The sequence below is a fragment of the Mus pahari genome, chromosome 4 (genome assembly GCF_900095145.1).
Source record: "Mus pahari chromosome 4, PAHARI_EIJ_v1.1, whole genome shotgun sequence".
NCBI lineage: Eukaryota > Metazoa > Chordata > Mammalia > Rodentia > Muridae > Mus > Mus pahari.
In genome coordinates, this window is record NC_034593.1 from 119,123,002 (window position 1) to 119,128,293 (window position 5,292).

Genomic DNA, 5,292 nt, shown 5'->3' on the forward strand with positions numbered 1-5,292 from the left:
TGCAGTCACACACCTTCTGAAAGAAGGGAGGTAACTTTCCCTGTCCTTCCTGTGTGTGTGTGTGTGTGTGTGTGTGTGTGTGTGTGTACATACAGAACTACTTCCTCCTGAAGGTGTTGGCTGGGACACAGCTAGCCATAGAGCCCCCCAGTGAAAACACCTGCAGTATAAATAAATAGAAAAAAACTAGAAGTAGCCATGAGTGGAGGGAGAAGTCAGAGCAGTGGATGGGCTCCATGCTCCACCAGAAGAACCAGTGTTACCCAAATTCATTCCTAAACCTGTCCTTTCGCAAAACAGCACTTGGGGTGCCAGCCTCCAGTCTGTATGCCAAGTAGATGCTAACAGAAAGCCGACCTGAGAAGACGAACTACGGGGAATGACCAGTATATATGCTACAGCTTTTTCTTAGAATTTTATATTGTTTGATGGGCCATATATAAATCATCTCCATTCCACAGGGGATGAAACCGAAGGCAGCCATGGTCAATAACTTGTCCTGGTTTGCAAAGCTGGCATCTGAACTGGGAATAGAGTCCCATTCCTTTAACCACCAGCCAAACTGTAACTGCTTATCTGTGCAAATGAGGCCAAGGTAAACAAATAAAAAACCCTGGGACCCTTCCACTCAGAAGGCAAGGGGATCAGGAGTTTAAGGTCATCAATTTTGTTTTTAAAGTTTTTGAGACAGGGTATCTCTGTATAGCCCTATCTGGCCTAGAACTCACTAGGTAGCCCATAGGGATTTAAACTCACAGAGATCTTCCTGCCTCGGGAGTAAAGGTGTATGCCATCTTAACACTTAACTTGGAAATGACTTCATCCTAATAATTATAAGAATCTCATCAATAGAATTTGAAAGACAGCCATCTCAAAGGCATATAAAGCATGTTGATGTCACACACACACACACACACACACACACACACACATACACACACACACACACACACCATGTAGGGTAAGTTAATAAACAGTGCAAGCACAAGAAAGCACATGTATCAGTATGGAGACCCTGAAATCACATGGCAGAATTCTGCGGTAGTCAAGGTTTCTCCTAGCCATGTGGATGGGGGCATGGACAGTTAGCCTAGAGGTTGCAAAGAGCTGCCTCCCTGTGTAAGCTGATGACAGAGTAATTACCAACAGTGACGTGGAAACCTGACTCAATCCTGGAGCAGAAGAGGGCTTGGATGTAAACATGAATGAAACCTGTCGGAAGTCTGAAAACCACTGTCCTTAGAAATAAATCAAATTCATGAAGTAATGTGGTACAGGTTGCTAAGTTATCAAGGCATTAATTAGAAGGCATGTTATTCAATATTGTACTGAGGTGAGTGACTGGGGATAGATCTCTAAGAGTGCTGTCTTAGTTAAACTTCTGCTAAAATAAATTTAAGATCTATTTAAAACTGTATGACAAAGTAGATAAAATATGAAAAAATTAATAATCTGTTTTGGAAAATTAAGCTTTCTTGTATATGATGGGAAATCTTTAAGTCATAAAAACAGTGAACCAACCAACCAAACAAACAAACAAAAGCCAGGCAGTGGTGGCACACACCTTTAATTCTAGCACTTGGGAGGCAGAGGCAAGTGGATTTCTGAGTTCAAGGCCAGCCTGGTCTACAGAGTGAGTTCCAGGGCAGCCAGGGCTACACAGAGAAACCCTGTCTCAAAAAACCAAAACCAAAACCAAAACAAACAAAGAAACAAAACAACAAAACAAAAAAACAAGAACAATGAAAAACTGTTCCTGCATGGAAAAAATTCAAAAATCAAAACAAAACAGAAAAAATCAGCAGGCTGGTAAACTTATAACTCAGGGGAATAATAGCATTTTTAATACAGAAAGAACTTGGACAAATCAGTAACAAAAATATTTTTTATTATTTGTTTGTTTGTTTGTTGTTTGTTTTTAGAGACAGTATTCCTCTGTGAAACAACCCTGGAATTCACTCTGTAGACCAGGCTGTCCTCGAACTCACAGAGATCCGCCCACCTCTGCCTTTGAGTGCTGGGATTAAAAGTATGCACCACCATGCCTAGCTAGTAATCCAATTTTTAAAGTTGGTAAAGACCCTAACCAGGTTCAGAATAGGAAATACAAAGGGCTTTCCACACTTATGCAAAGATGTACATTCTTGCTCATAAAATAATGCAATAAAAACATTAAGGCGGTGCTTCACACTGGTGAAGATTGTGAAACTTGATATGGTGTGTTATTAGGACACAAGCACTCTTTTTTTTTTTTTTTTTTGTGGTTTTTCGAGACAGGGTTTCTCTGAGTAGCCCTGGCTGTCCTGGAACTCCCTCTGTAGACCAGGCTGGCCTCAAACTCAGAAATCTGCCTGTCTCTGCCTCCCAAGGTGTGCGCCACCTGAAGCGTAATTAGGAACTGTGTGGAAAACAATTTAGTGATGTCATTTCAACCCAGAATATGCCAGCTCCTCCCACACACATGCTCCTCCCACACGCAAGCTCCTATCACACACATACTCCTCCTATACAATGCTCCTCCCACACACATACTCCTCCCATGCAATGGTCCTCCCATACATGCCCTCTTCCCATACCCTAGCTCCTTCCATACACATGCTCCTCCCACACGCATGCTCCTCTCACACACATAGTCCTCCCACACGAATGCTCCTCTCACACACATACTCCTCCCACACGCATGCTCCTCTCACACACATGCTCCTCCCATGCAATGGTTCTCCCATACACATGCTCCTCCCGGACGACCGAGTAGTTTAAACATTATTCCCCCTTCAAGCACATTCTCATAAAGGCATGCAAACAGAATATTAATTTTTACATTCTTGGTGAGTGCAAAACTGTAAAATTTACCCAAGCATCTACTAAGAAGGTAGGTGACATAAAGTAGGGGACAGTGCTAAAAAACACACAGAACACAGTGGGTCCATACTGACCCGCAGTGAAAGGCAACTCTAGACTACATTTAAAACAGAAAGGCAAAAAATAGAGGTTGGAGTGAGGGCTCAGCTATTAAGAAAGTTGCTACAGCCCCAGGGGATCCAATGCCCTTTTCTGGCTTCCAAAGGCTTGTGTGTGTGTATGTGTGTGTGCATAAGCACAGAAAAATACACAAACATACCCATAAATGCAAAAATGTGTGTCTTTGTGTCTGTATGTTTCTGTCTTCTGTGTGTGTGTGTTTCTTTGGGTGTTTGTGTCTGTGTGTATGTCTGTCTGTATATGCCTCTGTGTGTGTTCGTGTTATGTATGTATAATTGGATTTAAAACCTGTGTAGAGATAGTTCCTGGGGAAAAAGATACATAATGAGACTCAGTGACAGAATGGGTAAGTTTTCCCATTTGGTCTTATTTATATAGAGAAATGAACATTCATTTCATTTGAAATGAAGAAACTAAACAACGTTAATTTTAAGGAACTCGATCAAAAGCCCTGAAACTACCCAAACTCATTTCTGGGAGGAGAAAGACTTGAAAACAAATAGAGCCACCTGGGTCTGTAGGCCCTTAGCTGTGAGCCTAAGCAGTCTCCGCCCGCCTGCTAGGAAAACATTGTGTTAAACCCCCAAAGCCTCCCAGCTCTGTTGTTAAGGTAATTGTGTTTACTGTTTTCCAAACAAAGTAATTTGGATCAGAAAAGTAAATGTGCTCCGTCTTCAGGTTCTTTGATGTCACCTTCCTCCTCGCTGGAGCGCGGGTGCTGGCCCACAGCTCCACAGCCGGGCCGCCCTGGGCGGGACACACAGATTCTATAAGCATTGCCATAGCTACGCCATTCCGCCTGGGATAATGATGTAAACCAAATAAGCTATAAGGAAAATCAAATTGGAAATGAAACGGTGGACCCTGGGAAACGCAGGCTGGTTTTGCCGTTTCGTTTTTTCCTTTGAACACGTGTGTGGCGATGGCTTGGAGCGTGGTGAAATTGCAGGACGATTTTTAGTGTGGGTGAAATCTTTCCCGAAAATAACATATGATAGCAGCAGCGAGAGGTCCGTCCGTCTGAGACTTCGAGAGTCGGGCTCTGACCCTCTAAGCCTATCAGATGATTTCCCTCCCTCATGACCCCTGCTCAACCTCGTATCAGCTCTAAATGTGATTTGGGGATTTTAGGTTCCTAAGACTTAGAAGCTGGTAACTGCTTAGTCATTCGGCCAGATCTCCAGGCAAAGGGCTGAGCCGCCGGCTGCCTTAGTTGAACGGTCTGAGTCATCCTGACGCGGCCCTCCAGAGAGTGGGTCACCTACCATGTCCGCTGCCCCCAAGCCACCCACAGTCACCCCTTTCTAGTGATGTCACCTAAAGCTAACTCCCTTCTACCAGCCCCCACCTCCCGTCCTTTCTAGCTTCCCTTTCCCCCTGTTTTTCCTTGTAATGATAAATTTGGATATGGAAATTATTTTAAGAAGAAAAGAACCTTAGAGAAAAAAAAATTAAAAAGAAAATTTGCTTAATGAGCCTTTGCTCATTTCATACCCAAAGCCTAAGCTTCCATAACGGTGTCTAAGTCCTTGGTGGCTTTTTCTTTTCTTTTTCTTTTTTCTTTTTTTCCCTCTCCCATTACTGTGTGTACTTGCTATAAAAACATTCCTTTAGACTTTAGAAATTCTAAATAAAACAAGAACAAAAGAGTGCTCCTTCTTTTTAACTCCCCACCCAAATGTTACCATTGTAAATCAAGGTAGCCAAGTAAATTAACCACTGGCATTTAAATGCTTGCTGTCCCAAATATTTATTCCTTCCCACTCCCCCAAATTTGTTTTATATAAAACAATGATCATAAAAACAATAAATATTCATTCTTTGTCTACTTAAATTTTTAGATCAAAGCACTGTGTGGCCCAAATCCTGAACAGGATTTGGCAACAGGAAGCCGTCCACTTCCCCACAGCAACCTGACCAAATTTGGTCTCCGTTTATCTCTACCCTCTGGCAGTTCGGGGTGTGGACATGATATCGCGATAGCCGTGCAGAGCGCTGCACTGTGCGGGGCACACTTCACCCCTGGGGTGGCAGGAGAATCGGGATGGGAGACACATGTGGTACCCAACAGACCTGTGTTTGAATCAATGTGCTGTCACTGATGGTCACCTGCTCTTAGAAGCTACAATTCAGTTTAGTTTTGAGTATGAGAAAGAAGTATTCACTTGGGGGGGGGGTGATTCAAGGATGGTGGGATGGCCTGGGCCTCTATAGGCATCAAGCATGCTGTCTGGGAGGTTTCTGGGGTGTGGGGGCCCAGGTGCAAGTAAGAGGTCATAGGAAGGGCCGTACTTAGGGCTCATATCTAGA